The sequence below is a fragment of the Staurois parvus genome, unplaced genomic scaffold (assembly GCF_062004578.1).
Source record: "Staurois parvus isolate SC_StPar_1 unplaced genomic scaffold, SC_StPar_1.0 ptg000098l, whole genome shotgun sequence".
Lineage (NCBI taxonomy): Eukaryota > Metazoa > Chordata > Amphibia > Anura > Ranidae > Staurois > Staurois parvus.
Window position 1 is genome coordinate 1,136,204 of NW_028317894.1, and position 8,617 is coordinate 1,144,820.

Here is an 8,617-nt window from a genome sequence, read left to right on the forward strand (position 1 = left end):
GACACACACCTTCTAAAAAGTTCAACTTTTGTCTCATTAGGCCACAGAATATTTGCCCAAAAGTCTTGGGGATAATCAAGATGTTTTTTGGCAAATTTTGTATGAGCCTTTGTGTTCTTTCTGGTCAGCAGTGGCTTTCACCTTGGAACTTTCCCTTGGATGCCATTTTTACCCAGTCTCTTTATTATTGATGAATCATGAACACTAAATTTAATTATGGCAAGGCCTGCAGTTCTTTAGATGTTGTTCTGGGTTCTTTTATGACCTCCTGGATGAGTCATCTTTGTCCTTTTGGAGTAATTTTGGTAGGCCAGCCACCAGTCTCCATTTGTGGATAATGGCTCTCACTATGGTTTGTTGGAGTCCCAAAGCCTAAGAAATGGCTTTTTCACACTTTCCAGATTTATACATGTCAATTACTTTAGATATTACTTTGATAGGTGAGCACAGATCAGGAAAGCACTGCAGCAAGGAGGAGACCGGAGTATGAGATACTAATAATCTACTGATTGGAGGTCCTTTTGGGTTGCGGTTTGATTATCAAGTTTGAGATTTCACAATCATTTATTATTAAGGAGATTGATTGAATTCCTACTAATTTTCCACTGCTGGTTATTCACCAGCTTCTGGTGAGTGCTGAATCCAATGGGGTGTTAATCACTGCAGGAGCACATGGTTAGTGGATCGTTTTGTCTTAAAAAGACACTTACCACTGGAATGAATTGAACTTTTCACATTATAATTTTATTTTATAATTTTTTTTTGGTGGAAGTTTTTTTTCTTTCATTTACTCTTTTATATCAATTGGACATTGTGTTTTTGACATAGTGCTGTTTATGTGTACTACTTTTTTTAGTCACTGTTTATAGATTTTTTTGTTATTTAAAACGGCAGCTTGGTTTAAATATTTAATTATTGGTTTAATAATTTTTATTCTAATTTTGTATGCCAATATTTTCACCATTTCTTAAGCACAGGGATATAGGCTGTTTTCATCCTATATATATTTTGAATATGTCAATTACTTTGTTTCTCATCTGTTCTTGAATTTCTTTAGATCACAACATAATGTGCTGATTTTTTATGTCTTTCGGCATGCTTCACCTTGTTAGACAGCTTCTATTTATGTGATTTCTTGATTCAACGGGTCTGGCAGTAATCATGCCTGGGTGTGGCAAGTGAAATTTAACTCAGTTTTCCAAAAAATGTGTTTAATCACAGTTAATTCAAAATTTAGCAGGGAGGGGCAATTGCTTTTTCACACACCTGGTCCTCTTGTACCATTGCTGGGTATCTATGACAATCTTCCCATTCAAAAACAAGATAAATTACTGTTTTTTTAATGTACATTACCATGCTAGAACATAAATTATTCTTAAATGGAAACTCTCCTTGCCACTATCCCATAATGACTGACTTTCAGATCCATTCTTCTACGTACCTGTTGACATGCATGAACAGAAGCTGACCAGCCAAATATGACAAAATCTGGTCCAAATAGCTAGATTCCGCTTGAACACCCCCTCTCCCTTCTCATCTTCCCTTTCTTCTTAGCCCTGTCCTCTCCCATGTCTGGATTATTGATGAGGCTTGATTCATTAATACTGGTTTACAAAATGTCATAAGAAATGGTCTCTGTAGGGTCTATAGAGTTATTGAGCTTCTTTACATACTATTTTGAGTATGTTGATTCTGATCTGTGGTACAACTTTTGTTTCTTTGTTACATTGTAGCTTTGAAACTTTTAATATAGTTTTTACCATAAAAAAATACCCATAGCAAGAATTCCTGTTTAAAGCAGAACTTCACCTGAAAAAGGAAGTTTCACAAATCCTTCTCCAACCCCCCTCTTCTGCTTGATTTGAAAATGTTTTTTGTGGAGGGAGTACCTATTTCTGGCAGGTGTACCTACTCCCGGGGCATGGCACACATCCCAGAAGGCTGCAATTGTGCATGAGCAGTCGGGAGCTGGCTGTGAGACAGTAAGAAGTCACAGCTGGCTTCCCACAAGAAAGATGGAGGTGCCAGAGACTGGTGAAGAACCGGCCGAGTGATGACAGCACTGGATCCCAGGACTGATAAGTGTGTGTTTATTAAAATTCAGCAACTATAGTGTTTGTATTTTCTAAATATCAAATATCCATGTTAATTTATGTATTTATAGCTGCTTCAATTGACTGCTAATAGGTAATACCATATTGGTCTCTTTTTTGTTTTTCCATTTGCCTACTCCCTGCGAACACTCTGCTTCCCTCTACTCTGCATGCATTTATTTTTATTGTTCTTGTCAAATTGCAGCTCATTGCCTGTGGGATGAACTCACCTCTAAAGCAGGATCTGGTAAATACCTTTTAATTGTGTACATTGTTCGGTATAGAGGTTTTTCTGGATGGAAGCCTTTGGGAATCCACATACTTCCTTTCTTCCCCCCTTGGCTATTAGACCCTCTCCGGTCCATTCATTATTAAACCACTACACTCCCATGGAGGAGGTAATTTTAGACATCTTAATTACTGCCTTAGTATGTCACAGGAATTAAAAGCATAATCTACTGTTGACACGGGGAACAAACAATGGTTGTTTCTTAACAAAGACAAAGAAACACAATGTAAACACTGTCAGTAGCGGCATACTTACATTATAGAGTAAAACACAGTATTTAGTAAGACATGGGTTGTATTAACCCTGTGTGGTGCCATTACATTTCCTGTCCTGCTTTATTCAACTCAAAGCCATCGGAATCATTAACTCAGCAAAGGCTGTTTTACTTACTCCAGAAGCTGGCTGCAGACAGAAGACGCCTGCCGGATGTTTGCTCATGTTGTCATCATAAACAATCTTCTTATCTTATGTCTGGGGACACAACAGCACTCCGCTGAAAAAAATATGTAATTCCTGTAAGAATTATCTTCCAAAGGACTCTTCTGGTACCCACAGGAGTGTCACTTGCTGCTAATTAAACCAGTTGGATCAGAATATGTTCACCTATTTTTCTTCATTTCTCAAATCCTTAAACGGAATCGCTAAGAGTTTTTCTACGTAAAGAATTAAAGCCTAAGTGTAGGTTTTTTTTTTAATCGTAGATCAGCACAAGGGATAATACTTACATTTAATCCAAAGTGTCACTTGCACTTGTAAGAGGGGCTTTGCAATTGGCTAGCAATGGAACCAAAAGCACAAGTCCCTACCCCGATCCTGTCCTTTAGCTAGAACACTATCCCACCAGCTGAGGCCGAGCCCTCAGCCATATTGTGCCCACTCCATGCCGAACCCTCAGCCATATTGTGCCCACTCCATGCCGAACCCTCAGCCATATTGTGCCCACTCCATGCCGAACCCTCAGCCATATTGTGCCCACTTGTCATTCCTGGCAGTTAAACATTATATTCCAAAGACGTAATGTCCACACAGTAGAGTCGCTGCACTTTACTGATTGTATTCAGGAAATGGCATAACAGTCACATCACACTGACATACTGTTCATTCCGGAGTCACTTGACATTACATAGTCAATCGCATTTAGGCCACTTTCATGCGAGCGGCCCAGTTGGGTCCACCTGTCTGTTTTTCAGACGGACCTGACCAGTCCCTCCATTCTTCCCTATGTGTAGTCAGATGTAAATGGACCTTCAATCCAATCTGGCAAAGACAAAGGAAAGGAGATCCATTCCCCTGCATCTGGCTGGACTGATTCAGAGGGCAGTTAGGTGTAAATAGACAGTCGGTCCATTTACATTTGACTGCCCATAGAGGAGAACGGACTGTGTCTGTGTCCACTCTGCATAAGCAGAATGGACATGGACCTGTCATCTGGCATCTCCACTTAGCTCAGCAGACCGATCCCTTGCTGAGCAAAAATAGATCCGGCCTGTGTGAAAGGGGCTTTAGTGGACAGTCAGCAGCAGTCACATGTGAAAGCATATGCAGCACTTTAAGCAGCCATCTCCCACTTCAGTCTCTCCTTCAAAATCCCACTTCAAAGCTCTACCCAGCCGAGTATGCTTTTTTCAGTTACTATCCCAATCCCAGAGTTATTAGTACTCACTCAGAGGGCTATGACTTGCCCATCAGGCTTTAGGCAACCAGCTCACGACACTCCTTTACTGAACTCTGTACACCTGTCCTTGGATTTTTGCCCTGAGCAGGGCCTTGGCCATTCCCATAATCCTTCAATGTTTCAGGGGTCTTTAAAGCCAAGGGGCTTTTCACTGGCCACTCAACACGAGTGCCAACTAAACTAGCCCTTTCCACCTACCTCCTCTATTCACAAAAGCTGTGCTATAGCTTCCATGACTGAAAAGTACTCTATGAATGAAGGATGGGTGGACGAATGAAGAGCCTCCCTCTCTGTTCATAAAAGCTTTCCCAAATCTGTTAAGCTTAGTTTGCACTTGCTCGTTCTCTGCAAAGTGATCCACAATTGATCGCTTTTCAGAGCACAGCAAAACACACTTTCAGGCATTCAGGAGACCTCCTGGATGCCTGTTTTTTCAGCTGAATCACAACTGACAATGAGACTAATGTGCTTCAATCATGAGCTAAACGTTTGTTTTGTGACTGCAGCATGGCCCCAGTGAATTGAATGGCTGAACTTGACAAGCCGCGCCGTCTGTCAACTCACCATTCCACATTCAATTTATGAACAGCCCCCCTCCGGCTATATTGTAGGCTTTAGATGGGTGATCAGGGAGTAGTACAACCGCAGGTCAACCACCTGTTTTTACCACACCACAGCCGCCTGTATGAAAGAAGACATATAGTTACCTAGTGCTCAGGTTACCACTCAACTGAACTGTCAAGCCATTAAATAGCTGGTGTCATAGCTGACTACATGTATAGCACCATGGCAACAGCAGATCAAACAGAGGCAAAGATGGCAGCTTCCTTGGCTGTAATGGATAGGAGGGTTTAGTTCCACATTAAGTGCAATACAATAATGGTCTCATTATTACTCCCTAGCAAATCACAAGGCTGACATTTGGAGATAGAAGGTTATATTAAGAATAGGCTGACAGCAGGGGTGGACTGACAATTCATGGGGCCCCCGGGCAATAGGGGATCATGGGGCCTATGAAAAAGGTACCAGGGGCATCTCATGGGGCCCCCTACTGACCCCAGGCCCTCAGGCAGTGCCCGAGTTTCCAAATGGTCAGTCCGCCCCTGGCTGACAGTTTCCATTTTTCAGCAACAGCCCATTCATCTGCTGCATTATTTAACCCATCATCGTTAACCATGGTGGCCTATGAAAGCCTGTGAGCAAATTGGAACCTAAAGCAAGCCATACACGATGCAGAGTGAACGGACTTTCAAATGAAAACCATGTTACTGTTTTATAAATTATTTCATATGTGAAATAGTTTCCATCTTACTACTTCAAATTTTCCAGTCACTGGGATAAATAAACAACAACATCCGTCTGACCCCACTAACCATTAGAAAGTTGAACAAACACCATTTTGGAAGACCATCTTAAAGTTAACCCACCTAGTCACAGGCAGATGATGACCAGAGATAGCTTTTCTTTCCATGATTTCAGGGTCCATCTAAAAAATCAAAAGGGGTTTATTCCGTTTTCTCATTTTAGCTGGTCAGGCCATGATTTCCAGGCATTGGACATCCTCTACTCTTTCCTCGATTAGGGAATGGGTTGTGAAGCTGAATCACGTAGGGAAGATGAAAGAGCTGTTTGTCGATGTCAACTAAAACTAAGAAATTTCAGGACTCGTGGTTTGCTTGGATGGAATTCTCCACATCACCCAAATGATTGCCCTATCTTAGCTAACTGATGTTCCCACACCTTTTTTACTCGCCTGTGTCCGCCTCTCTTTTTCTCATCTCCTTTTTCTACTCTGTCCAAACTTTTTTCTTTCTCTTTCCTTCTTCTTCTTTCTTTCCCAAACTTTGTAATAAAAGTGGCCTTCCACCATGATTGCTCCAGACTCCTGAGGAAACTTCTCCATTGATATTTTTACAGTCATCTTTGTAACCATACCTGATTCTCTTAGGCCAAACTGACCTCAATCTTACCTATGCTACTGCTTAAGAGGCAACTGGGGCCCGCTACCTGTTAGCTGTCAGACTTCAACCCACATTTTATTCCTTTCATTGGGTACAGCCAATATTGCACTTTGGAACTGCTTGAAATACTGTATGTTACTTGCTCTCAGTTTGCCATAACTATGTAATTTGGGCTTGTACCAATTCTTGGTGCCACAAACATAAGAAAACTTTATTCTTATTGTTCAACTTATATTTTTCTTCTCAATAAACATATTGAATGGGAAAACTTTATTCTTAAAAAAAGGAACGCTGAACAAACTTTGTTAAAATGAAATTTTCATGACCAAATTTCTACTAATGTATACCCAACTTAACTGGGTAGAGGGATGATGAAATTGCATTGCCTCTCTTCTGTTACATATTACTATTTGTTCACTGCTACTGTGTGGCCAAAGACTAGTAGATTTTGTACCAAGAACTGCAATAATCCAATAATGAAACTGTGGCTAACAGACAGAATGCCAGTGCAGAGGGGGACGAAGGTATTCAAAATATCAAGAGGTTTCAGAAGCTGTTAAAGATCTAAGTGTGGCGAAGCTTGTAGTCTGCTAAGTACAGTGATCCCTCGTTTTTCGCGGTTAATGGGGACCAGAACCTTCCGCGAAAGCTGAAAAACCGCGAAGTAGTATTTGCCCCCAGGAATTTTTGTGTATGCGGGTACTGTACAAGAATGTTTTAAATATGTAAACAGTATTCATACTTTACTCATTTAAGACAAAAATTACAACAGTACTGTATACATATTTACTTAAACGTGTCAGTGCTAATTACAATAGGGTTAATTACAAAACTTTATACAGTAATAAACATTAATCAACATTGCTTTCTGAGAGAGGCGAAGAGTCTTGTGTTGGTGGTGGAGGAGAGGCTCTCACTTGACTCGGAGACTCTTCTGCTGGAGGCGCTGACGGTAGAGCCGGGGGCTTTACCTTGGAGAGAAACATGGTGATGGGTAGTTGTTGTCTTTGTTTTTTCTTTTCCTTCAAAATTCCCCTGTACAAGGACATAACCCCGTCAACGCGATTGCTGAACTCGACAGCTCGAACCATATTGTCGTCAATGTCTTGTGCAAATTGTTGCATCGCTCTTGCCATGTTGCACAATTGTTGCAGATTCTCCAGGGTAAGGCCACGCTTTTCAGTTTCTTCTTCGTCTTCCTCTTTGTTTTCTTCCTCACTTGCAGACTTTGTCATCTCAAGGAGGTCTTCATCGCTCAGTGGGTCCGAGTGGCAATCGATAAGGGCGCTGATGTCTTCTTCTGTCATGTCGACAAATCCTTCATTCCTTATGATGTGAGCCAGCCTCACCGCCACTGAGTCAACTCATCTCTTTGGTTAACATGCAGGGATCCTTCTCTCTCGCGCATCAACATGAAACAACGCTCCTTTCCACAATGTGGCTGCTGACCCGCGAAGCACTGAAGCTGCAAAACATGAAGCGCAAAGTGGCGAGGGAACACTGTATTAGTACTCTTCTTTTAAAGGCCGCCTTTTTTTACCAACATAGTCACTAAGTAAAAGTTTTAATCAATTTGTGTTTTAGTATTAACTGCTGACCACAGGCATTAAAGCTTAATATTTATTTAAAAAAAAAAAAATGATATATATATATATAAATTTTTTTTTTTCAATGAAATTAACATTGAAGAGTTACACGATACATAACTTTTCCTCCCCTTATTCCATGGATGTAATTTACCATTGTCTCTCCTGCAATTTCTTCTCCTATATTACATCTTCTTTTAAGTTGTGAAGCTCCAGGCAGTTTTATCCATATTTATTATGCACTGGGCTTGTACACTGCTGGCAGCTCTTATAAATGTATTCAATGCTTCCTGCCTTATCCCAGAGGGATAGAGACAGCAAATGTTGGAAACATAAATAGAAACACAACTAGATGGAAATAATATGAGGAAATAAAGTCAGCAAATCGACAGGATGTCGGAACAGAAAAAAACAACATGTTAAGCCAAATATACTTTTATTCGCCATATATGTAACAACACGATCAGTGGATATAACATCATTTTGTTTTAAAAATGATATTTTGCACAAAGCTGTCGCAAATCATTTGTGTGAAATGCTCATTTCACACAAGAATAACTAATGAGGATGTTCCCAGTGTTTGTCTTTTCTTTTAGAATCAAAAATGAATTTTCCAGTGTACTAAATGCATGTGCTCGCGGCCAGAGTAAATGACTACGCTCATGTCATATTTAATGCCCACACACCTAATTTTAATGATTTTTAAAGGTACACTATATTGCCAAAAGTATTGGGACGCTTGCCTTTACACACACATGAACCTTAATGGCATCCCAGTCTTAGTCCGTAGGGTTAAATATTGAGTTGGCCCACCCTTTGCAATTATAACAGCTTCATCTCTTCTGGGAAGGCTGTCCACAAGGTTTAGAAGTGTGTCTATGGGAATGTTTGACCGCTCTCCGCTATAATTCATCCCAAAGGTGTTCTTTCGGGTTGAGGTCAGGACTCTGTGCAGGCCAGTAAAGTTTCTCCACCCCAAAATCACTCATCCATGTCTTTATGGACTTTGCTTC